The sequence below is a fragment of the Sapajus apella genome, unplaced genomic scaffold (genome assembly GCF_009761245.1).
Source record: "Sapajus apella isolate SASKATOON/1434 unplaced genomic scaffold, GSC_monkey_1.0 scaffold78, whole genome shotgun sequence".
NCBI classification, from domain to species: domain Eukaryota; kingdom Metazoa; phylum Chordata; class Mammalia; order Primates; family Cebidae; genus Sapajus; species Sapajus apella.
In genome coordinates, this window is record NW_022437018.1 from 5,333,881 (window position 1) to 5,361,138 (window position 27,258).

A 27,258-nucleotide genomic window follows, 5' to 3' on the forward strand; every position below is an offset into this window, starting at 1 on the left:
AAAAAAAAAAAAAAAAAAAAAAAAAAAAAAAAAAAAAAAAAAAAAAATGAAAAGAGATGGGCAATGATTAGTCTAAGACTGTGAGTAAAATAAGGCTTGATTTTATAGAACACGGGTTGTGCTAAAATTATTATATTTTCTGTGTAGAAAATGGATGATGCTAAAAGGTAACTTTATGAGACGGAGTTTCACTCTTTCTTGCTCAGGCTGGAGCTCAATGGCGCAACCTGAGCTCACTGCACCTTTCGCCTCCCAGGTTCAAGCAATTCTCCTGCCCCAGCCTCCCAAGTAGCTGGGATTACAGGTGCACACCCAGCTAATTCTCTATTATTAGTAGAAAGGAGGTTTCACCATGTTGGCCAGGCTGGTCTCAAACTCCTGATCTCAGGTGATCCGTACACTTCGGCCTCTCAAAGTGCTGGGATTATAGGCGTGGGCCACCGCACCTGGCCAAGGTAAATTTACACACACACACACACACACACACACACACACACACACACACACGGAAGGAGAGCAAGGAAGTGAGAGAGGAACTGTGTCTCACTCTGTTATCCAAGCCAGAGTACAGTGGAGCTATCAGCTTACAGCAGCCTCAAACTCCTGGGCTCAAGCCATCCTCCTGCCTCAGTCTCCTGAGCAGCTGGGACTACAAGTACATGCCACTACATCTGGCTAGTATAAATATATTAATGTGACTGTTCTGGCATTAATTGGTCTGGTACTCTGGCAAACTTTTAACAAAAACAAAAATAATGAAGTAATGACATAGAGAACCCACTTGGTAACAAGCATAAATTGCTAGTTTTACATCAAGTCTCCTTAATGCACTCCTGTTCTTACAATTCATTAGGAATGGTAAATCCCACCTTTCACACATTTTAGTCCTTTAAATTGGTTGTTCTTACGGCTTATACCTTCCTTACTGGTCTGAGGTAAAAAGGTAAAAGTGACTTAATTTTTCTTTTTGTTGGGAGGTGAGGAGGAGAGTAAAAGCCCTTTTCTGGCTGCTAAACCAGGCTAGGGGAAGAGGAAACTACTCCAGTTACTGCCCAGAAATACACATCTCTAACTTCCTTCCTTTTTAGCTGGTTTCTAGGTTACAAGCTGAATATATCAACAGAGGTCAGAAAGTAAACAGAGGCTAAAAGGAAGGCAACACTGTCTGCCTATCCAAAGAAAATCTATTCCTTCCAATAATGTGAAAATCTTATATGCACAATTTTAAGAGTTAAAATAAACAGACATTTTGGTTCCACTTATCTTGGGCCATGAAAAGAATAATCTCTCATCTTTATACATGTAGAAGCCTAAACAAACCACTGGATTTTTAAAAAATTATACAGACTTAAAAAAGCAAAAACTCCTGCAAGTTAAATGATCTAGCAATATAAGTATTTTTTAAGACATATGGATAGGAAAAGAAGACAAACAACAGCAGAACAGAAATTCAACTTGATATGGACTTACAAGAAAGGTGACTAAATTCATGGAAGTATTTTTCAATATGCCATGTTGTAAAATCTATGAAAATACACAAAAATGTAACTCCTACATCACTGTAATGTCCAAAGGATCAAATTTTTAACATTAGGTCTCACACATTGGCCCTCATCTATAATCCCAGCACTTTGGGAGGTGGAGGCAGGTGGATCACTTGACACCACGAGTTCGAGATCAGCCTGGGCAACATGGTGAAACCCTGTCTCTACAAAAAATAAATAAAAATAGCCGGATGTGGCCGGATGCAGTGGCTCATGCCTGTAATCCCAGCACTTTGGGGGGCCAAAGGGGGTGGATCATGAGGTCAAGAGATCGAGACCATCCTGGCCAACATGGTGAAACCCCATCTCTATTAGTAAAAAATACAAAAATTAGCTGAGCATGGTGGCGCACCTGTAGTCCCAGCTATTTGGGAGGCTGAGGCAGGAGAATTGCTTGAACCCGGGAGGCAGAGGTTGCAGTGAGCCAAGAATGTGCCACACTCCAGTCCAGCAACAGAGTGAGACTCCATCTCCAAAAAAAAAAAAAAAAAAAAAAGCGAGGTGTGGTGGCACACACCTGTGGTCCCAGATACTCAGGAGGCTAAGGTAGGAGGATGGCTTGAGCCCGGGAGCCTAAGGTTGCAGGGAGCTGAAATTGTACCACTGCACTCCAGTCTGGGTGACCCAGCGAGACTGTGTCTCAAAAAAAAAAAAAGAAAAAAAAAACGTTTTTAACATTAGTAACACCATGCAGATCTTCCATGTAATGCAAAACTTGTGTATCACAGTTTCAAACCTTCAATAGTCTGTAAGTTCTAAAGGATTTCTAGGAGAAACGAACCTTATTTTATGACTTTTTAAACTCTCCTTCCTCCAGCAAACATTGTAGCACAGTCATTCAATCAGTATGGAATGGCTTCTACGTGCAAGGCACCATGCTCTGGCCCAGGGTATACAATAGTGAGGAAAAGACAACCAAATTCTTACCCTAGCACAGTTTACAGTCTTTCAGAAGGAAATAGAAATTAATACAGTAATCAAACAAATCAAGCAGCAATCATACAAGCAGACATGGTGGTATGCCCCTGGAATCCCAGCTACTTAGGAGGTGAGCTGAGAGGGTGGCCTGAGTTCAGGGAGTGGGAGACCACCCTGGGCTACATAGCAAGACCCTGTCTCTAAAAATATATATATATTTTAAAAGGAAATATAAAATTTATTTCTACTTCAATGTTAGAAATTAATACTCTCATTTCTACAGATTAAAAAAAAAAACGGACATTCAGAGTTTAAGTGACTTTGCTTGTCAAAAATCTTATTTATAGAAGTGCTGAGACCAGAACTTGGATTTCCTAATTCACAGTTGAATGAGTTTTACATTGTAAGATGGTGTGAAAGCACTGTATTTGTTTTCATGCTTGCTGGCATGGGTGGCAGAGAGCAAAGTGTTTTGCTATCTGCTAAATTAAACTTTAAACTTTGAACTTTGAATGCAGAAAAATGAAGCCTGTCTAGAAGAAACTGCAAAGTCATAAAGTACAAAGGAAAAGAAGTATGACATAATAAACTATATATTTTCAATTTGCTTTACTGACACTTATGTCACCTTTCACAAAGGAGAAATAAGCAGGACTAGGAGGAAAAAAATCAATTAAACATAACAGTTTTTTGTTTTTTTTTTTTAAATCAGAGTCCTGCTCACATAAAGGGTTTTTAAAGAAATGGTCAGAAAAAGAAGACTGGGAAAGATGATAAAACACTAATATTTGGAAGAAAAGAAAAGCTTATTTAATTACTTTTCTTTCTGTCAAGAAAAAGTGATTTTTACCATGGAAAATATAAACTAGAGATTTAAAAAAATAACCTAAAGATTAAATGATATGTAGAAGATTCTTTTTGTTTCCAAAAATATAGTTTTCTTTGAAAGTAACATAATTATATTTGAGAAAATATGTAAAAGAAATGCATGAAAAATATCCCATATTCTTATCCTTAGTGAACCCAGGTAGTTAACTATTTAAATGCCTTTTCGGTCCTTTTTTTCCCTACAAGCATATCAATATTCAGGATACATGCAAAATTTAAGTTGCTCACTTTATTTAATAATCTTCTCATGTTCTTACACTGCCATCATTTTAAGTAACTACTCAATAAATAAGCATGAGTTTATTAAAGCATTAGTACTATTATTCATTCTCTTAATGTTGAATGCTTAAGCTGCTTTTAATTTTGTATTATAAACAATACTATGAACATCTTCATATTTTTATGTTGGGATTACAGACGTGAGCCACCTTGCCTAGTCGATCGTTTACCTCTTAAGGTGAAAAATGTAAATATAATTTCACGGGAATGAGAAATAACATACTATTAAATCAACCCAACTGTAAATGCAATGCATGTACTAAAATGGTAATAATCATAAAAATCACAGGATAAAATGAAGTTAAGTGAAAATAAAATGTCTTCAGTCTTGAATGCTGTCAAGCTCGCCATCCTTAAGGAATAGGACATATGACATTACGTTTGTATATGACTGATTTCCTGGCCTTTTTTGGTCAAAAGCTAATAAAATGTATCTTCCCATTTTTCCTTCATTTCCTTGTTTTTACTCTTAGAAACTTGAATAAGACATCATTTTTTTTTTACTGTTTTTTTTTGTTTTAATTTCCATATAGCAAACATCTGTTTCTTGTGCAATATAAGTCAACAAGGCTCCACAATTATTTTCCCATTACCTCCTTGTTTGTTAAAAACTGATGATGTCAGCAACAATCTGGAAGCTGAATTTTTCAATGGATAAATGAGATTCACAATTTCCATTAAGTATATGATACAGTAGCTACGTTTGCATATTTAAAAGATTAACACATTTAGGTGACAATGATCACTTATATAAAGTAATATTTAGACTCAAAATCTAGTAGGGTAATAAAGTAATCCAAGTTTCTACCATATTTCTTTAAGTATTGGTAATTTATGACAATATTTTGACTGGAGTAAAATATCAAAGTACTGATATACAACATAGAAAGACTACATTGAAAGATATAACTTTGTTTTCTTTCAATTACAAATTATGATTCATTTAAAATTAATTTCTTTCCCTTCTAGAATGCTGTGGGATAACAAAGTTATCCTAAAAAAGTACAGGGAAAACAAATATACTAATCTCCTCTCAGGTCAGTAACTACTAATAAAATTTTGATACATTTCTTCCTTATGAAGACCCTCCCCACTAAAGCTCTAGGTTTTCTTAATCCAGATCAGTTTCATTGAAGACCTGTCCCTCTAAAGGGATGAGACAAGAGTCCCAGATCTAACTGGGAAAGAAAAAAGTTCAGGCCCACTAATGATACCCAATAGCCTTACAAGTTCATCCCTGTAGAGACAGGAAAATGTCATAGACTCTTCATGGATAATAAAGATTTATTCTAGAGTTGTAGTTTCCTACAAAGTTTCAAATAGTCTGTAAGTAGTCTGAGCAAATAAACTTCTTTGTAGGACTCATGTGAATTTAGTAGTGTTTTATAGTTTTGGTAACAGTTGCTTTTTCTTTGGGGATCTGAAAGCTTCCTGTATTAGCAACTTGACCACCTGGTTTCTGAGGTTGTATTTTTTTTTTTTTTTTGAGACAGAGTCTCTCCCTGTCACCCAGGCTGGAGTGCAACGGTGCAATCTCAGTTCACCGCAACCTCCGCCACCTGGGTTCAAAGGATTCTCCTGCCTTAGCCTCCCAAGTAGCTGGGATTACAGGCACCCGCCACCATGCCTAGGTAATTTTTGCATTTTTAGTAGAGACAGAGGTTTCACCACGTTAGCCAGGCTGGTCTTGAACTCCTGATCTCATGATCTGGCCGCCTCAGCCTCCTAAAGTGCTGGGATTATAGGCGTGAGCCACCGCACCAGGTCTTTCTGAGCTTCTTAACTAGTCTCCTTCATTTCAGGAATTCTCAGAATCATTCTTCCTGCTTCCTGTCACATTTAGGTTAAATAATATTTTAACCTTGTGCTGTGTTCTACTTGGCATTGGAGAACGTACTTAAAAAGTTACATAATTCAGTGTAAAAAACAAAATTACAATGAATTTTGTCATCGAAACATGCATGTTTCTACTCTGACAAGAAGAAAAGCAAAATGCTACATAGAGAAGTAATTGTTCATGAACTAGGTTTGTCAACAGAGCCAACTTAAAATGTCTGTATACTTTTCTTTGCCAGGAAAAAGCTAATTTTCTTTTTTTTTTTCCTTTTTTTTTTTTTTTGAGACAGTCTTGCTCTGTCACCCAGGCTGGAGTGCAGTGGTGCAATCCCGGCTCACTGCAAATTCTACCTCTGGGTTCAAGCTATTCTCATGCCTCAGGCTCCTGGGATTACAGATGCATGTCACCACGCCTGGCTAATTTTTTGTATTTTTCATAGAGACGGGGTTTCGCCATAGTGGGCAGGCTGATCTTTAACTTCTGACCTCAAGTGAACCACATGCCTTGGCCTACCAAAGTACTGAGATTACAGGCATGAGCCACCACACCTGGCCTGGAATTTTCTTTATGTTTCTCTTACAGTGGTGAATTAGACTGAGTATTGTTATGGTTCATTATGTTTATTACTGTCATTCATTCATCCTAATATAATTCTTCCAGAGCTTGATGCTGAAGACTTAGAGTGGCGTTAGCCAAGGCCTAGAACCAATGGTTCTCATAGGGTAACCCTTGACAAACAGCATCTGCATTATGAACTACAGTAATTCTTAACTTTGTCCACAGATTCTTGTGAATAACATATAATGAAGCTAATTTTACTATAGGCTGATATGAACAAGCATTAAGTCCTATGGCATATTTCTTTCGGGTGACAAAAACATCACTAAACTTCTAAATGAAGACTCAAAGTATTCAATAACTAACACTGAAATAAATGTGAGCTATACATACATTTAAGAAAGATAAATAAAAACAAACTAATTATTTACCCAATTATTACAGTTCAGAAGTTGCAAGTGGCCAGAACTTATCCCAGAAGCTCACCATTCACAAGGCCAGAACCAATCTCTCTCTCTCTCTCTCTCTCTCTCTCTCTCTCTCTCTCGCTCACACACACACACACACAATGGGACAAATTAGACAAGTCAATTGAATTAGCTTGCACATCTTTGGGATTCGGGACGAAACCAGAGTATCCTGAGCAAACTCACGCAGACATGGAAATAAAGTGCAAATTCCTCTCGGACAGTGGAGCGCCACTCACATAACCAGTTTGTGACCATACTGGGCCTGCACTGCTAACAAAATGTTGAGTTATCTTGTAGGTATAATGGAGCCCCAAACTCCAAGCCACGTAGTATGCACGATAGGAAAGGCTTTAATGCCTTAACAACACCTGGAACCAATAATTCCTCTCCTCAGAACCAAGAAGACTGGGACAGGAGCAGAACTTGAATGTCCGAACTCTTTTGGAAGTGAGGGGTCAATTGGCCTAAAAGATCCAGGGCTAGAACTAGCCTCAATGTAACTTACAAATGGCAAAATTTGAAGCCCTCCAATCCTCACCTCTTAATCCACCATTTTTTTTTTTTTTTGAGATGGAGTCTTGCTCTACAGCCCAGGCTGGAGTGTAGTGGTGCAGTCTTGGCTCACTGCAACCTCCACCTCCACCTCCCGGGTCCCTATTCAAGCAATTCTCCTACCCCAGCCTCCCAAATAGCTGGGATTACAGGCATGAGCCACCAATGCCCAGCTAATTTTTGTATTTTTTAGTAGAGATGGGGTTTTACTATGTTGGCCAGTCTGGTCTTGAACTCCTGACCTAGTGATCTGCCTGCCTCAACCTCCCAAAGTGCTGGGATTACAGGCGTGAGCCACCGTGCCCGGCCTAATCCAACATTTCTAAATCCTTTTCCTTTCCCTCTGAATCCATAAACTTGCCCCAGATCCCAAATCGGGAAGAGGATTTGAGTCTGACTCTTGTCTCCTTCCTAGCCAGTTTTGCAATAAGCCTTTCTTCTACTGGCTGGGCAGAGTGGCTCAAGTCTCTAATCCCAGCACTTTGGGAAGTAGAGGCAGGTGAACTGCTTGAGCCCAGGGGTTGAAGACCAGCCTGGGCAACATGGGGAGATCCCCATTTCTACAAAAAATATGAAAATTAGCTGAGTGTGGTGGTGTGTACCTCTTGTCCAAGCTACTCAGGAGGCTGAAGTGGGAGAATCACCTGAGCCCAGAAGTTTGAGGCTGCAGTGAGCTATGATCACATCACTGCACTCCAAACTGGGCAACACCATGGGACTCTGTCTCAGAAACAAAAAAACAAAAACAAAAACATCCTTTCTTTTCTCCAAAGCCAGTGCCATAGTTATTGGCTTCTGTGCATACTGGACAGCAAGCCCATTTGCTTGAGAGCAGCCCTAGCTAGGAATTTGTATTTTTTATAATCAATGAAATAATAAAATCACATCATTCAAGGACCTGTTGTAATTAACAATGCATATACCTTGCTCTAAACCAGATTTACTGAATCAGAAATTCTAGAAGTGGGGTCCAGCAATCTGTGCTTTAACAAATTCTTAGGTCATTCTGATACACTATCAAGTTTGAGAATCAGTGGCTTATACCAACTGTTAAACATTCTGGAATCAAAGACCCTTTTGAGAATCTGATGAAAGCTGTAGCTACATGTGACACACACCATTTTACTCCACAATTTCAGAAGTTTCAAGATCATCTGGAGAACATTCTAAGAATATACATTTCTGAGCCTTACTCTCTAACTTACACTGAGGGTGGAGCCCAGGAATCCTTAGTTATAAAAAGCTCTCTGGGTTAGTTCTGAGGTTCAATCACCTTTAAGTACCACTGCTTCAACCATTACGACCACGAATATGGTTAAGAACACGGGCGTAGAATGAATGTATCTCAGAGCAGAGCACCTCGGTCCAGAACTTAAACATTGCCTTAACAGATCAGTTTCCTGGTCACTTTCCTCACTCAATATCCTACTTTCTCAGGAACATAGGACCTTTAAATAATTTATCAAGAGCTTACACTGGAAAGCTGCCCATTCTCAGCATGCAGCTCTTTGAAACACATAGAGGCCCTTTAAACTTTACCCAATTATACACACCAGGTTTTCAAATACAAAAAAACCTAGGGCCAGTAAGATAATAAGCTCTTTGGTATTCTGCAGAAAGATATTTATTTAAAGGTATCCTGGATTTCTAAAAAAATCAAGCAGCTAAATCAGCACCCTGGGAAAGTGGCAATGCTGCCGCCCCAGGCTACATGGAAAGAGAATGTAAGTAAAAATAGTAAACAGCATAACCTCAAAGGTAGTTCATTCTTGTTGCTTAAAAAAGATGAAGACTCAATCATTGTTGATCCCAACTTTCTATGTATACTAAGAGGAACAAAGAGAAAGTGCCTCAAAAGACGACATGAGGAACCAGAAGTATAGTTAATCATTCAACAAAAAAATTTCTCAGCCTTGGCAACATAGGGAGACCCCTTCTTTACCAAAAAAAAAATAAATAAATTAGCTGGGCATGGTGGTGCACGCCTATGGTTCCATCTACTTAGGAGGCTAAGGTGGGAGGATTGCTTGGGCCCAGAAGTTAGAGGCTGTAGTGAATTGTGATCATGCCACGCATTACAGCCTGGGTGACAGAGTGAGACCCTGTCTCAAAAACAAAACAAAAAATTTCAAGACTGATTTAAACTGCCTGTGAAGCAGCAAAATAAATTTAATGAGTCACAGGAATTAAGAAACCCTGAATGAGTTGTCATAAGATTGTGGCCCAAGGAGGTGAAGCCCTAAAATTATGCCATAGGCTTTTCTTTCTTTCTTTTTTTTGAGATGGAGTCTCTCTGTTGCCAGGTTGGAGTGCAGTGGTGTGATATCAGTTCACTGCAACCTCCACCTCCTGGGTTCAAGGAATTCTCCTGTCTCATCCTCCTGAGTAACTGGGATTACAGGGCAGGCTACCACATCCAGCTAACTTTTGTATTTTTAGTAGAGACGGGGATTCTCCATGTTGGCCAGGCTGGTCTCGAACTCCTGATCTCCAGGTGATATGCCCGCCTCGGCCTCCCAAAGTGCTGGAATTACAGGTGTGAGCCACTGTGTGCCACAGGCTTTTCTATCACATATTATCAACTACAACAAATAATTTTCATTTAATTGTTTCAGCTTTACTGAGGTATAATTGACAAAACTGTCTCAATTTAAAATGTGCAATATGATGATCTGATATATCTATATACCGCCAAATGATTAACCCACTCAAGTTAGTTAATACCTCTGTCATATATCACTTAGTTTTTTAGGAGCAGGCTGAGAATACAAGTGCAAATATAGTATTGTTAACTACTGTTACCATGCTGTACATTACATCCCAAGAACTTATTCCTTTTTTTTTTTTTTTTTTTTTTCTTTTTTTTGAGAGAGTCTCACTCTGTTGCCTAGGTTAGAGTACAACGGTGTGCCATCTCAGCTCACCACAACTTCCACCTCCCTGGTACAAGCGGTTCTCCTGCCTCATCCTCCCAATGGGATTACAGGGGCGCGTCACCATGCCCAGCTAATTTTTGTATTTTTAGTAGAGACCGGGTTTCACTATGTTGGACAGGATGGTCTCGAAATCCTGACCTTGTGATCCACCCACCTCGGCCTCCCAAAGTGCTAGGATTACAGGCATAAGCCACCACGCCGGGCCAAACTTATTCATCTTAAGTGAAAGTCTGTACCCTTTGACCAACATCTACCCATTTCCCTCACCCTACTGCAATGACCATCCCACTTTGTTTCTATCGTAAATTTGACCTTTTTAGATTTCACATATAAGTGAGATTATACAGTATTTGCCTTTCTCTGTCTGGCTTATTTCTCTTAACACAATGCCTTAAGTATTTTAATTTTTTTTTTTTTTTTTCAGAGTAAGGTTAGGTGTCCTATTTTGATATCTAAAAAGTATATATAAGGGCAGCCATAGTGGCCTGTTATCTCACACCTGTTACACATCACTTTGGGAGGCCAAGGTGGGTGATCACATGTGCCCAGGAGTCCAAGATCAGCCTGGGAAATACAGGGAGGCCTTGTCTCTAAAAAAATAAAAATGTTAGTCTAAGTGTGGTGGCACACACCTGTGGTCCCAGCTACTCTGGAAGCTGAGGTGGGAGAACTGCTTGAGCCCAGGAGATGGAGGCTGTAGTGAGCCATGATCATAATACTGTACTCCAACCAGACATACAGCAAGAAGGAAAGAAGGAGGGAAGGAGGGAAGGGGAGGAAGAAAGGAAGGAAGAAGGAAGGGAAGGAAGGAAGAAAAGGAGGAAGGGAAGGAAGGAAGTCAGTTTTTCAGTAGTAGTTAACCAAGCTCTCAAAGTACACAGAAAAAAACAACAAAGAAAGTATTCAGAGTTATAACTTAAGGTGCTCATCTTTGGAAGAATATATTCAATTTACTAGTTTTACAAGATAATGTATAAAATTCAGGCTGGGCACAGTGGCTCATGCCTATAACCCCAGCACTTTGGAAGGCCAAAGCAGGAGGATCACTTGATACCAGGAATTTGAGACCAGTCTGGGCAACAAAGTGAGACCTCGTCTCTACAAAAAATTAAAAAAAAATTAGCAGGGTGTTGTGGCACACGCCTGTGATCCCAGCTAACCAGGAGGCTGAGGCAGGATAATTGCTTGTGCTCATGACATTGAGGCTGCAGTGACCCATGATCATGCTATTGCACTCCTGGGTGACAGAGTAATAACCTGTCTCCATAAATGAATGAAAGAATGAATAAATAAATTAATTAATTAAAAAATGCTTTTAGTAGTAGCGAACCAAGCATACAAGTTCATGGCCATTAATTAGTCATTTAGTTAACAAACATTTATAAAGCACGTGTGATGTGCTAGCCAATGTGTTGGGTGTTACATACCAGAAGGTAAAAATCATCAACATTTTGTTTTGCCCAACAACTATCTTGAATAACAAAAAAATTAACTTCTCTTGTACAATAAAATTTATCAAGAGTGAAGGTTAAATCTCCTAGTTAGGGTCTAAAATGCTACCATTTAAGTATGTTGTAATACATATTCCCAACCCTACCTCCACAGGCACGTATTAGTATAATATGTGGTAAAACCAGCTTGTCAGCTTTTGATGCAAAAAAGGATTAGGAAGTTTTATTCATTAAACAAATATTCACTTAAATATTTAAAGTGTGTTAAACATTGTCTCAGAGATTTTAGGTGATGCAAAGATGAAGCTAAACAGGAACTCAGTAAGAGACAACACTGTTCTGTGGTATGAAAGTTAAAGCTGTTGTTCCAAGTATGTGAAGTACCAGTCTCAATATATTAAGATAATTTCCAATGAAAATTAAAGACATACCATTCAGAAAGACATAAATATTAGAAAGTAAAGCCAAGTGATCTGGATAGTGACGGTCCATTTATAATCGTTATGTTATGAATGGCTAAAACACATAGAAATGTTTAGTTTAAAACCTTCATTATACTTTAATATACTGGAAAAATTTCATACATCTTATTCTAGAGCGGAAGATCTTATCCTGAGTTTTCTTAAAAAGCATTCAAGGGAAAAAAAGAAACAGCATTCAAGGAGTCTAAGAATACTCTGTAATTATTTGCAAAAATTTATAAATATGTGTTCTTTTACCCCTGGAAAAAAAGGTTAGATTTTCATAGGAGTTCCTCAACCAAAAGATTTAGTTAATAGTCTCTGAAAAATAAACTATGGCAAATATCCGCAAGTTATGAATTTTGGCTCAACGTTAGGAAATGTCTTGTAACAATTTTAGCTGCTGAGTAATGGGATGTCTTATAAAGCAGCAGTTTCTCAGAAAAAGCATTCATGCAGAGGTTATTTACTTACATAGGACACTGTGGTTTGAGAGATTAGGGGAGCACTTTCAAAACTGTCAGGGCTTTGATTTAAAAAGATATTTGTTTAGAAATTTAACTCATATTTGAAAACAAGTGTTCTGGCTGGGCTTGGTAGCTCAAGCCTGTAATCCTACCATTTTGGGAGGCAGAGGCAGGCAGATGACTTGAGGCCAGGAGTTTGAGACCAGCCTGGCCAACACAATGAAACCCTGTCTCTATTAAAAATACAAAATAGCCAGGCATGGTGGCACATGCCTATAATCCCAGCTATCTAGGAGGCAGAGACATGAGAATCATTTGAACCCAGGAGGCAGAGGTTTCAGTAAGCCAAGATCATGCCACTGCACTCCAGCATAGGTGACAGAGCAACACTGTCTCAAACCCCATACCAAAAAAAAAAAAAGAAAAGAAAAGAAATAAAAGGTTCCAATGAAAAGTATCAGTGGCTAAAATAATTGTTAAAGAAGAATTGTTGGATAATACCCAATTCTATTTCTATTCTAGAGTACGAGGAAAACAAATGGGATATCATAAGATATGGTTAGAACAGACAGCAAGCAACCTGTCAATGATACCCATTATGGCTTCACATGTTCACTGCCAAAGAAACAAAGATGAAAGGCATGACTGCTCAGCAACCCTCTGATGAGTTAAATTTGCGACCACACTTTTTCACTCCTGCAAAAGTAAGCACTGATTAATTTTAGGGCCCTTCTTTGAGCCCCTTCCTATATCCAACTCTGGTTCTTACAGTCATAGTATCAGCAGGGTAGACTATCACATAGCATCATCCCTTGGTATACATGGGGGATTGGCTCAGGATCACCTGCATATATTGCCAAAATCCACGCACACTGAAGTCTTGTAGTCAGCCCTGTGGAACCTGCATACAAAAAGACAGTCAAACACAAACACGAGTGTTGCATCCTATAAATACTGTAATGTTTTCTTTCTTTCTTTTTTTTCTTTGAAGCAGAGTCTTGCTTTGTTGCCCAGGCTGGAATGTATTGGCATAATCATAGCTCATTGCAAACTCAGATCCTGGGCTCAAGGGATCCTCCTACCTCAGCTTCCTAAGCAGCTGGGACCACAGCCATGTACCACCATGCCTGACTTACTTATTCATTCATTCATTCTTTCATTCATTTTTGGAGACAGTCTCACTCTGTCACCCAGGCTGGAGTGCAGTGGCACAATCTCAGCTCACGGCAACCTCCGCCTGCTATGTTCCAAGTGATTCTCCTGCCTCAGTCTCCTAAGTAGCTGAGACCACAGGCATGCGCCACTAAACGTGGCTAATCTTTGTATTTTTGGTAGACATGGGGTTTCACCATGTTGGCCAGGGTGGTCTCAAACTCCTGACCTCAAGTGATCCACCCACCTTGGCCTCCCAAAGTGCTGGGACTACAGGCGTAAGCCACCCCACCCAGCCTAATTATTAAATTTTTTGTAGAGACAGGTTCTCACTTTGTTGCCCAGGCTAATACTGAATTTTCTATCCATGTTTTGTTGCAGTTGTGGAACCCACAGACACAAGAGGGCCAACTGTATGTACTTAAAAAACACCCCTGTATGAGTGGATCTATACAGTTCCAACCTGCATTGTTCAAGAGTCAACTACAGTTGGAATTATATACTATGTAGCCTTTTTAAGATTGGCTTCTCTCACCTAGTAAAATGCATTTAAGTTTTCTTCTTGTCTTTTCATAGCTTGATAGTACATTTATTTTTAGGAATGAGTAATATTTCAATGTCTGAATGTACCACAGCTTCTTTATTCACATACTGAAGGACATCTTAGATGCTTCCAAGTCTTGGCAATTATGAATAAAGCAGCTATAAAAAATCCATGTTCAGGTTTTGGGGTGGATGTGTTTTCAACTCATTTGGGTAAATATCAAGGAATAACTGCTGTATCTTGTGGTAGGAACATGTTTAGTTTGGGATGAAACTGTCCACTCTCTTCCAAAGTGGTTGTATCATTTTGCATTCTCACCAGCAAAGAATGAGAGTTCCTGTTGCTCCACATCTTTGTCAACATTTATACATCTTAGTCAACATTTAATGTTGTTGGTGTTTTCCATTTTGGCCATTCTAGTAGATATATTGTGGCATCTCATTGTTTTAATTTGCTATTTGCTAATGACATACAATGCACAGTTTCTTTTCATATGTTTATTTGTGATCTGTATACCTTCCTTGGTAAAGCGTTGTCTGTTGCGGTCTATTGCCCATTTTTTTGTCAGGTTGTTCATGTTTTTAATCTTGAGTTTTAAGAATCTGTTTATTTCAAGGCTAAGTACAGTGGCTCACATCTGTAATCCCAGCACTTTGGGAAGCCAAGGAGGGTGGATCACTTGAGGCCAGGAGTTTGAAACCAGCCTGGCCAACATGGCAAAACACCATCTCTACTTAAAATACAAAAAGTAGCTGGACCTAGTGTCACATGCCTATAATCCCAGCTACGTGGGAGGCTGAGGCATAAGAATCACTTGAACCCAGGAGGCTGAGGTTGCAGTGAGCCAAGATCTCACACTAGTGCATTCCAGCCCGGGTGACAAAGTGAGACTCTGTCTTTAAAACAAAACAAAACTGCATATTTTAATAGTCGTTTTTAAAATCTGACATGTCTTTTGCAAAGATTTTCTTCAAACTTGCTTTCTCATTCTTTCAATATCCTTAGTTCTGGCTATATATTTTAAATTGATTTAATAATTCTATAATCCCAGCATTCTTTTTTTTTTTTTTTTGAAATGGGGTTTTGCTCTTGTTGCCCAGGCTGGAGTGTAATGGCACTGCAACCTCTGCCTCCTGGTTTCAAGTGATTCTCCTGCTTTAGCCTCCCAAGTAGTTGGGATTACAGGCATGCACCATTGCATCCAGCTAATTTTTTTTTTTTTTTTAGTAGAGACGGGGTTTCACCATGTTGGTCAGGCTGGTCTCCAACTCCTGACCTCGGGCAATTCAACCGCCTCAGCCTCCCAAAGTGCTGGGATTACAGACATGAGCCACGGTACCCAGCTAGAATCCCAGTATTTTAATACGGGTTATGGGTGAATCATCTGAGGTCAGGAGTTCTGGACCAGCCTGGCCAACATGATGAAACCCCATCTCTACAAAAAATACAAAGATTAGCCAGGTGTGGTGGCGCTTGCTTGTAATCCCAGTTACTTGGGAGGCTGAGGCAGGAGCACCACTTGAACTCAGGAGGCTGTTGCAGTAAGACGAGGTCATGCCACCGCACTCTAGCCTGGGTGACAGAGTGAGACTTTGTCTCAAAAAAAAAAAAAAAAAAAAATTTGCCTACAACCAACCTAGCCAAGTATTTTCCCAAGGATGATCACACATTCCAATTCCCATTACCAGAGATAATCACTTCTATTATTGTTATTCTAGAATCAGTCTCAAAGAATAAATGACTTCCTCAACCTTTTCTTGGTTTGGTGGTCTCAATGCCACCAAAACCTTAACTGAAATAAACCATGGCCACTCCATTTTATATTCATCCTTCTAGCTATCAAATGAACCAACAAATACCTAGATATAAGTAGTGTGCAGAACCAAACCCCTCTGCTCTCATAGAGTTTTTATTCCAGTGGGGTGGATAAAGAATGTATCACTACCTTCCTGGCCATATTCTGATGATGAGACCTCTCCTATTTCTTCTACTTATCACTTATATTCATTGCTACCACTCTCTCAGGTACATCAAGTAAGATAGAAATATGTAATATTTGTTTTCCCTTCATCAAAAATACACAACTAACACACTCACTGTCATAAAATAGGACTTCAAGATAAAATCTTCAGGTCATTCTACTTTTATAATCACCCATGATCTAGCTTTCTAATTCTGCATTCCTTTGAAACTCCTCTCTCAAAGTAATGGCCCACTTATTGCTAAAATTCAGTCCTCCACCCTCCTTAAGACAGAGGCATTCATATTAATTACAGCCTATGTTATAAAACACTTATTCATCCTTCGACTTTGAAAATACCACATTCTGGTGCTTTCCCTTCTATTTCTCTAACATTTTTTTAATCTTCCCAGCTGGCTCCACTTCTTCACAATCCTTAAATGTGGCTGTGGCTCAAGATTAAGCCAATCACTTTGAAGTCTAACTGATCATCTCATGGCTTTAAATAATATCTGTTACATCTAGGTCCTTTTTCTGACCTTTCTCATGCACTAATTCAGTTATTTTGATTTCTTAATTGGCTTTCTGTCATTTCATCTGACTCTTCTAACTGATCCTAAAAGACAAATTTACCTAAATCATTCCCTTATTCAAAACACTTTATTATTACATTTTGAAAGATATCCTAATCATCTTCACCTTGCAGATGAACTCTTCAGCAATTCAACCCTTTCCTTTTTCCAGATTCATATTTCACTATGGCTATTTTTATAATTATGCATATCTCACATCCTTAAATGTTTTTTGTTCTTTCATATTTATTCTGCTCTGATTTAGCTTAAGATGTTTCCCTTTTTCTGTTACAATTCAATCAATTTTTTTTTTTTTTTTGAGATGGAGTCTTGCTCTGTTGCCAGGCTGGAGTGCAGTGGCACGATCTCGGCTCAATGCAACCTCTGCCTCCTGGGTTCAAGCACTTCTCCAGCCTCAGCCTCCCAAGTAGCTGGGACTACAGGCACGTGTCACAATACCCAGCTAATTTTTATATTTTCAGTAGAGACGGGGTTTCACCATATTGGCCAGAATGGTCTTGATCTCCTAACTTCGATCCACCTGCCTCGGCCTGCCAAAGTGTGGGAATTACAGGCACAAGCCACTATGCTCGGCTCACTCTTTCCAAGGCCTAGTTGAAACACAGTTTTGTATAATTTCTGTATCTCACCACTGAAAATTAATCCTTTTCTGCTTTATATACCCACTGTTGGTTGTTTGGGCTTGTACTACAACACAGTAAAAATAGTTTTAACTTATTATTTATGCATTTATCTGTCTCCACAAAACTCTGAGCTCCAGGAAGACATAGATTTCTTCAATTCTGTTTGTATTTTCCATAGTATCTAAAATCAAAGCGTATCGTTAAATATTTCTAAAGAAGTTCTAAAATTGAGGGTCATTAGGGAAAACACTTTCCATCAGCTCCTAAGAAATTAATTTTAAAAGGCAGTATTGAAAGTGTAGAACTAAATTGTTGCAGCCAGTCTACAGTTTTTTATGAGGAAATTATGTAAGAAGTGCCACAACCATCTTAGGTCATCAAATTTAAAAACAGGAATTAGCCGTTAAAGATTCTTTCTGAAGTGGTTAAAAAAAAAAAAAAGTTAGCATTTAGGTTTCTTTTTTTGTTTGTTTGGTTTGGTTTTTTGAGTATCTCTCTGTGTCATTTGGACTAAAGTACAGTGGCTCAATCATGGCTCACTGCCTCATTGCAGCCTTCAACTCCTGAGCTCAAGTGATCCTCCCACCTTAGCCTCCCTGAAAATACTGGAATATAGACATGTGCCATTGTGCCCTGCTAATTTTTTATTTTTTGTAGAGACAGGGTCTTACCCAGGTTGGTCCTGAACTACTGGTCTGAGGTGATACTCCTGCCTCAGCCTCCTGAAGTCACAGGTGGGAGCCACCACACCTGGCCTGCATTTAGAATTCTGAGAGCAACCACAAATATTAGCTGCAAATGTTAAAAAATTACAATTACTGTTTTAAACCTATGAGTTCTGCCTCCACTGGCTGCTTTGTTGCTATGATTCTACATAGGCTCACCAGAGAACCTGCTGATCAAGTTAAGAGGTCTCTCTCAAGAAGTATTAACTAGATTTTGAATTGTTTTATAACCAAGTTTCCTTTCAAAAAGAAAAAGGTAAAATTTACTTCCAAATTGTCAGAGACAATGTATTTTTTAACATTTTAGTCAAGAAAAGTTTGGTAGATACAATTGATTTTTGTTATTCATCCTAGTTATGTTGTGTAAAGTCAATTCAAACTTTGAGTTAGTAAATACTGAGCTACTGCTCTTAAGGGAATGTAAGGTAGGCTCCGATGAGCCTCTGGTCACGTTTTTTGTTAACCATATTTATCCACAAACATGTTTTATGTGTGATTCCTGTTTAAACAGACCAAATACATATCTTTTTTTTTTTTTTTTAAAAGATGGAGTTTCACTCTCGTTGCCCAGACTGGTGTGCAATGCTGAGATCTTGGCTCACTGCAACCTCCACCTGTCAGGTTCAAGCAATTCTCCTGCCTCAGCCTCCCAATTAGCTGGGATTACGGGCGCTCACCACCACGCCTAGTTAATCTTTTGTATTTTTAGTAGAGAGAGGGTTTCACCATGTTGGTCAGGCTGGTCTGGAACTCCTGACCTGAGTTAATTCACCCACCTTAGCCTCCCAACATACTGGGATTAAAGGCGTGAGCCACCATGCCCAGGCATATCGTTGATTCAGTAATACTGAGATCACGGACAACAGCACTATTAACTGATGCCTAAATAAAACTTATCTAACACATGTATTTTCCACAAAAGGCATATCATCACAGCCTTCTTGCAGTTAAAAAGCATTAGGCAGTACTCGGCACTAAGTTTAAGGAGCATTTTAAACAGCAAAATCACTAACCCAAACCAGAAAAACACAAAAATACAAAAAACATGACATTAAATAGACCATTAAAAGGACACTTGTTTGCAGTATGAGATCTGAAACAAGAAGGCAGAACACCACCTGCTCCATTTCAGTTGGAAATGTATGTATGGGTGACTCAAATTTTTCTCCACTCTGCTTAAGTCTATGAATGGCCAAGAAAGTGCCATTTTGGGTTACAAATAATTTTTAGTGAGTAGGCAGATTTGCAATTACAGAATCTGCACCATAATAAGGATCAGTTATATTTTCTACATGCTAGTAAGACTAGTTATCTAGCGGTAAAAGATAAAATAGTCTTTCCTGTTTGACAGTATGAAGTTTTTAAAAGAAAAGCAGGCGGAAGAGGACAATTTTTAAATTTAAAGCCAAAATCTCTATTTTACTCGTAAGTTCCCATTTTAAGATTTTCATAAATCAGATTATACATTTCTTCGAAGTACCTGTTACTATATAATTATTCCCTTCCTGAACCATATGTGTTTATTTCACCACTTAGATTGAGAGTTTCTCAAAATTAGGAACCAGTCATCTCCTTTGTCATCTTTTCTCATCATCATCCCCAGGATTCTGAAAAGCATATGCAGTTACTAGTGTTGACAGTGAAGTGTTTATTTAAAAACATTACCAGGGCTCATAAACGAGAAAAAGTATAGAAAAAAAGAGAAAGAGTTATGTTGTTGGAAAACTAAGTGAAAGTAAGAAAGGGTATACATTTTTCTCTCCACTTTTTTTTTCCTTTTTCTTTTAACACTCCATTGTCAATATTAGATCAACCACTTTTCCCTTTATTCTTTTCATTGAGACTTAGAATTGTCACAAAATGCACAAGGTTGGAGGCCCACAATGAAATGGACTATCTTGCTACTTGGTGAGGAATTTACCAGGAATCCTTGTGATCTGATAAAACCCTGCTGATCCCAGAAGAAAGCAATGTGTGATCATAAAGAGAGGTAGGAAAGGCCAGGCACGGTGGCTCACACCTGAAATCCCAGCACTTTGGGAGGCTGAGGCAGGCAAATGACCTGAGGTCAGCATTTTGAGACCGGCATGACCAACATGGAGAAACCCTATCTCTACTAAAAATACAAAATTAGCTGGGAGTGGTGGCGCATGCCTATAATCCCAGCTATTTGGGAGGTTGAGGCAGGATAATCACTTTTCCAGGAGGCAGAAGTTGCAGTGAGCCAGGACCACCCCAGTGCACTCCAGCCTGGGCAACAAGAGCAAAACTCCGTCTCAAAAAAAAAAATTAGCCAGGCATGGTGGTACATGGCTGTAGTCCTTGTAGGTATACTAATCCCTACTCGGGAGGCTGAGGTACGAGAGTTGCTTGAACCCAGGAGGTGGAGGTTGCAGTAAGCTGAGATGGCTACACAGGTGACAGAGTAAGACTCTATCTCAAAAATAAATAAATAAAAATAGAATTGGCTAGTACATAGCAATCATTTAAATGAAAATAAGTTCAAAAATTGTAGTATGAACTAAAGTGTAAATTAAAGTGGTATCAATTAAATTGTCAATTTTTAAAATAAAACATATTGAAGGACTATAACAACAGAAAATTCAGACAGAAGACAGCAAATGTAATTTAGATGTAAATATATATATTTTATAGATTTAGTATATAAGATGAATAAAAATAATTACATATAAAAACCACATTGTTTGCTCTGGTTTCTCTTCATAACGAATAAATCTTTCACCTTTTATTAAAGATTTCCATGGAGAGGAACAATTATGAGTTTATAACTGAATTTTTTGATGTCCTGCTTAGGCAGGGCTCATTAAAAAAACAACAACAACAACAACAAAAAAAAAACCACATTGTGTATAAACATATAGCAAGCATCAGTCACTCAATTATTCATTTGTTACTCATTCAATTAAGGTCTTATTTTAATCAACAATTTAATCCTGGAAACTTCTTTGGCTTTCAACTTTCTCATCTACAAAATTATCTGCCTCTGATATAAACATTTAACTCCGACTAGCTTAAGTACTACCTGAATTTAAGTGGGAAACATAGTTTAGTTTGGAAAGTATTTCAGCTATGAATATGGCACAATATCCTATCATAAAAGTGAAAACCGTATTAATTTAGAAAAAAACTAAACAGACATGCATGATTTTAATGTATGCCTGTTTATTCATATTTTCATATTTAAGAGCCCAGTAGAATGATGTTGGCAAGTCCATTTCAGAAAATGAGAGCATTCTTTTTTCTCTTTTTTGAGGCAGAGTCTGGCTCTGTCGCTCAGGATGAAGTGTGGTAGCCTGATCTCAGCTCACTGCAACCTCTGCCTCCTGGGTTCAAGCGATTTTCCTGCCTCAGCCTCCTGAGCAGCTGAGATTACAGTCATGTGCCACCACACACAGCTCATTTTTTTTTTTGAGACGGAGTTTCACTCTTATTGCCCAGGCTGGAGTGCAATGGTGCAATCTCAGCTCACTGCAACCTCTACCTCCTGGGTTCAAGCAATTCTCGTGCCTCAGCCTCCCAAGTAGCTGGGATTACAGGCGCCTGCCACCACGCCCGGCTATCGTCTTTTGTATTTTTAGTAGAGATGGGGTTTCTCCATGTTTGGGTCAGGCTGGTCTCAAACTCCCAACCTCAGGTGATCCGCCCACCTTGGCCTCCCACTACCGCACTCAGCCAATTTTTTTTTTTTTAAACAGAGACTGGCTCTCCAGGCTGGTCTGGAACCCCGAAGCTCAAGTGATCCTCCTGCCTGGGCATCTCAAATGCTCGGATTACAGGCATGAACAATAATACCTGGCCAAAAGAACTTAAACTATAACATCAGCTAGAGAGGAGGCTGAGACTGTAGGGAAAACAAAATAAATAAGGAAAAAGGAAAGGATGAGAAAACGCTGAAAAGAGTAAAACGCTGAAAAGAAGACATTAAATTGGAATGTTATAAAAATGTGAAATATTTTCATTTACGTCCTAGGGTTGCTGTAATGAAGCACTTACTACAAACAACATTCGTGGGTGGCTTAAACAACAAATTGATTTCCTCATAGTTCTGGAGGCTAGAAGTCCAAAATCAAGGTGTCAATGATAGTGGTGATGGCCCATCTGTAATGGCTGATGAGAGGACATCAGCTGCAGCGGGGGGCTGTGTGCTCCGCAGAGGCAGGGGGTGGGGTGCTAGGAACAGGTGATTCCAGTGGGAGCCCCATTCCCTACTGAGTTGGTGGGGCAGAAACTCATGCTCCCAGGTGCAGCTGCAGCTGTCCAGCTGTGGCTCCAGACCCAGGCATCCCTGTGCTCTCGGGGGCCTGAGAAGCCCACTGCCCACAGGTTTGGAAGTGCATGCTCCTACTCTCTGGCCTCTCTCCGCTCCCAGCACCCGTTCTGCAGCATAGCAAAGTTGTGAACATGCCCTGACAGCTGAGCCCAGGTGCTGCTGCAAGCAGGGCAGGTGTGCATGTGCTTAGAGCATCGATGACATGCCAGCCCCTGCTGCCTTGGCCCCCTCCAGACTTTAGGTGCCAAGGAGCATAGGAGGGAGGTCAACGGTATAATGGTGGCTTGGCATGGGCCTGTGGGTGTCTCTTAGCATGGAAAACCTGGACATCTTGGACGGCATGTATGAACCATGGATGGTGGCGGGACCAGACAAGTTCCTAGAAGGGAAGGGCAGGTCCCCGGTGAAACCCCACCTACAAGCCGGGGACAACCTGAAGCCTGGGGGCCAGGCTGCCAGTTCCAGGTAGGGTCTCCAGCCCAGAGTGAGAACTTTTTTTCCTTAATGCCTTTTAGCCAGTCAGACAGTGCTTATCCAGGCCCAACCATGCTCCCTTCTGAGCCCATAAAAACCCTGGACTCAGCCAGACTTAGACACTCATTGGGACTACTTGTCTGCAGACAGGAGCTACCCACTTTGGGTCTCCTCTTTGCTGAGAGCTGTTCTGTCACCCCTCTCCACCTTGCTCACTACCCTCCAGTTGTCCACATAACCTCATTCTTCCTGGATGCAGGACAAGAATTCCAGACTCACCAAATGGCAGGAGCACAAGGAGCTGTAACACATTCCTGGCTGGCTTACCAAGGTGTGAGTGGTGACTTGCTCTCGGACTGTGGGAGTGAAGAGTGGCAAACTTTCTGGAGGCCCAGACCTCAGGATTCCCCAAGCCAGAGCTGCTGTAACACTATATTCCTCCTGCCCTCCACCAGGAAGCCACCCCAGGGGATGAGAAGCAGCAGCAGGGCCAGGCCAGCCCAGGAGTTGCCAGCTGGAGTGGGATGGCAAGACTGAAAGAGCTGTAATACAAATGGGCTGAAACAGCCACCCCACCCCCACCCCAAGAAGCTAACCCTCCCCACTCCACTCACTGCACTGTAGGCAACAAGAAAGAGAGAAGAGCTGTAGCCCTACTGAGAGCCCAGACTTCAGGACCCCCCATGTCAGGGCTATGACACTGGTGCCCTCTTTGGGGCTCTGCAATTCCTGGCATCTCTGAGCTTTCAGGTGACACCACATTCCCTCCCTCCAGACATGGGTGCCCGCAGTGACAGCCACTTGTGGTACATCTGATTCATGTACAGCCTCACAGTGGGGCTGGCACCTGTACCAGTGCCTGGAGCTGCCTGACCCACCACAGCAGCCAGTATGCCTGGCTGTACACAGTGGCCAGACCTTGAGCTTGCTCATTCACACTCCCCTCACTGCTCTGCTCCTGGCTTGCCCTTGGTAGGCGTGAGATCCAGGCCAGTGGTATGAACCAAGTTCAGCCTGCCAGGCTAAGTGGGCAGAAAGGGCCCAGCCAGAATGAGCAAAATTCAAGCACTGGTGTCACTGGCCACAGTTTCCAGCTGACGAAGTGACACCAATAGGACCATGTCTCCTCTGAAACCTGTACCAGAGCCCTTCCTTGCCTCTCCTAGCTTCCAGTGGTCTGCTGGCAACCTTTTGTAATCCTTAGCTTGCAGGAGCATCATGCCCATCTCTGCCACTGTTGTCACATGGTTGACACTGTGTATCTCCGTATCTATGTTCTGTCTTATAAGAAACCCTGGGCTGGGTGCTGTGGCTCACGCCTGTAATCCCAGCACTTTGGGAGGCCGAGGGGGGTGGATCACAAGGTCAGGAGATTGAGACCATCCTGGCCAACATGGTGAAACCCGTCTCTAAAAAAAAAAAGAAAAAAAAAAAAGGAAAAAACCCTGGATTAAGGACAACTCTGATGACCTCATCTTAACTTGATTTTATCTTCAAAAACCCTACTTCTTATTAAGGTTACATTCACAAGTACTATATACCACAAGTATTAGATTTTCAACATATCTTTTTCGGGAAAACATTTCAAGCCATAACATATCCTTTCCAAATATCTGCATATTTAAGATGTCCTCCCTACATCAGTTAACGACAGAATACCACAAACATTCTAATCTTTTTAAAAAATTTTATTCATTAATTTACATATTTAATAAACATTATTACTAAGCCTACATTAAGCACCATGCTAGAAACTATATGATATGAACCGGGAGTGGTGGCTGATGTCTGTAATCCCAGCACTTTGGGAGGCTGAGGTGGTGGATACCTGATATCAGGAGTTCCAGACCAGCTTAGCCAACGTGATGAAACCCCATATCTATTTAAAATACAAAAAATCAGCTGGGTGTGTTGGTGGGTGCCTATAATCTCAGCTACACAGGAGGCTGAGGCAGGAGGATGGCTTGAACCCAGGAGGCGAAGGTTGCAGTGAGCCAAGGTCATGCCATTGCACTCTAGCTTGGGCAACAAGAGCAAGACTCCATCTCAAAAAAAAAAAAAAAAGAAACTATACAATATGAAAAGAGTTTAGAAATAAAGATAATACATGAATTATTTTATCCTTAAACATTACAACTGAATTTTTTTTTTTTTTGAGATGGAGTCTTGCTCTATTGCCCAAGCTGAAGTGTAGTGGCATGATCTTGGCTCACTGCAACCTCTACCTCCTGGGTTCAAGCGATTCTCATCCCTCGGACTCTGAAGCATCCGGGATTACAGGCCTGTGCCACCACACCCAGATAATTTTTGTATTTTTTGTAGAGATGGGGTTTCACCATGTTGGCGAGGCTGAATACTGACTCCAGTAGGCAGTTATCACACTAAAGTGAATATAACGTTCAACCAAATATTTAAGTAAATACACTCAGGCGGTCTGGCAATGAAGCTTGGTCACAGTACTAGTAAGGCCAAGGTCAAGGGCACTATCTCACATAGAGCTTTGTATGTTGGGTTCAGAGCCACAAACTATCCTCTCATAGGAAGTCAGCCTGGTTACGAAAAGCACAATAAACTTAGAGATGAAATATTTGTACCAAAGGAAAGGGAGGCTATCCTTGTTTGTGCAGATACAAATAAAAAAGATTTACACATTTTCTAAGTTTGCTACTTTAGCTTGAAAAAAAATGTTCCATCACAGGAAGATTTTTTTAATCGAACCATCCCTACTATATGAACAAAATTGTTGCAATTTTTTTTCTCTGAATCTTCCTATCATGTAAACAGCAGAGAATTACTTTTAGGGTTAAAGTTGAAACCTAACAGAAATTCATTAAGAGGCTGGGCGTGATGGTTGACACCTGTAAGCCCAGCACTTTGGGAGGCCAAGGCAGGTGGATCTCACGAGGCCAAGAGTTCTAGACCAGCCTGGCCAAACTCATGAAACCCCGTCTCTACTAAAAGTACAAAAATTATCCGGGCATGGTGGCGTGCACCTGTAGTCACAGCTACTTGGGAAGCTGAGGCACAAGAATCATTTGAATCTGAGAGGTGGAGGTTGCAGTCAGCTGACATCCCACCACTGCACTCCAGCTTGGGTGACAGAGTGAGACTCTGCCTCAAAAATAAACAAACAAACAAACAAACAAACAAATTCATTAAGAGAGAACCATCTATAGATGCCAAGGCCATATTCAATATTCAATGCAAAGGCCTTGGCATATTTTCTCAGGCTTCTGAATCACATATCCCAGGAAGGGCAATAAAGGAAAATGCATACGAATCTTTTTTTGAGACAGTGTCTACTCTTGTCACCCAGGCTATAGTGCAATGGCATGACCTTGGCTCACTGCAACCTCTGCCTCCTGGGCTCAAGTGATCCTCCTGCTTCAGCTTCCCAAATAGCTGGAACTACAGGCAGGCATCAACATAGCTGGCTAATTTCTGTATTTCTTTGTAAAGATGGGGTTTTGCCATATTGCCCAGGCTGGTCTTGAACTCCTGGCCTCAATCCTTCCACCTCAGCCTGCCAAAGTTCTGTAATCCAGGCATGAGCCACACCCGGCCTCTAAGAATCTCTCTCACATGAACAGGGTACAAAATTCAAAAATATGAAGAAAAATCCCAGTTACCCTTTTACTCTAGGACATACACCTAGTTTATCACACAGGCAACAAGTTTTAACAAGTTTTCTTCCACAGATATATACATATTCAAGCACACATACATGCACAATTAAGCTATAGATCACAAATAAAATAAATGGCTAATCATTCTAGGCAAACTCACACAGGAACAGAAAACCAAACACTGCATGTTCTAACTCATAAATGGGAGTTGAGCAATGAGAACACATGGATACAGGGAGGGCAACATCACACACCGGGGCCTGTCAAGGAGTGGGGAACAAGCGGAGGGATGACATTAGGACAAATACCTAATGCATGCAGGGAATAATACCTAGATGATGGATTGATAGGTTCAGCAAACCACCATGACACATGTATTCCTACGTAACAAACCTGCACGTTCTGCACATGTATCCCAGAAAGTAAAATTTAAAATAAAACATTTTCACAATTAAAAAAAAAAAAAAAAAAAAAAAGAAACCAAGCAGCTAAAGCAATTCTGTTTTTTACTACACTTAAAAAAACTTACTATAAGGCCAGGCACACTGGCTCATGCCTGTAATTCCAGGACTTTGGAAGGCCGAGGCGGGTGAATCATGAGGTCAGGAGTTCAAGATCAGCCTGACCAACATGGGAAAACTCTGTCTCTACTAAAAATACAAAAATTAGTTGAGCATGGTGGCATGCACCTGTAATCCCAGCTATTCAGGAGGCGAGGCAGGAGAATCACTTGAACCAGGGAGGCAAAGGTTGCAGTGAGCCGAGACTGTGCCGCTGCACTCCAGCCTGGGTGACAAGATGAGGCTCAGTCTAAAAACAATAAATAATAAATAAAATAAAATAAACAGACGAAAAAGAACTTACTATAACTTGGAAACCAAACCATTCCCTGTAAGTACATATAGAGCT

General features: G+C 40.3%; 1 protein-coding gene and 1 non-coding gene across 6 annotated transcripts in view; one reads left to right on the forward strand and one right to left on the reverse strand.

The window, feature by feature from the left end:
• Nucleotides 1–27,258, reverse strand: part of JMJD1C (jumonji domain containing 1C) — a 352,145-nt gene that overhangs the window by 106,222 nt on the left and 218,665 nt on the right. The gene's annotated exons all lie outside the window — the stretch shown is intronic.
• LOC116533064 lies at nt 20,664–20,780 on the forward strand. The gene has a single exon (XR_004261067.1). It is a non-coding gene; the product is annotated as a U5 spliceosomal RNA (small nuclear RNA).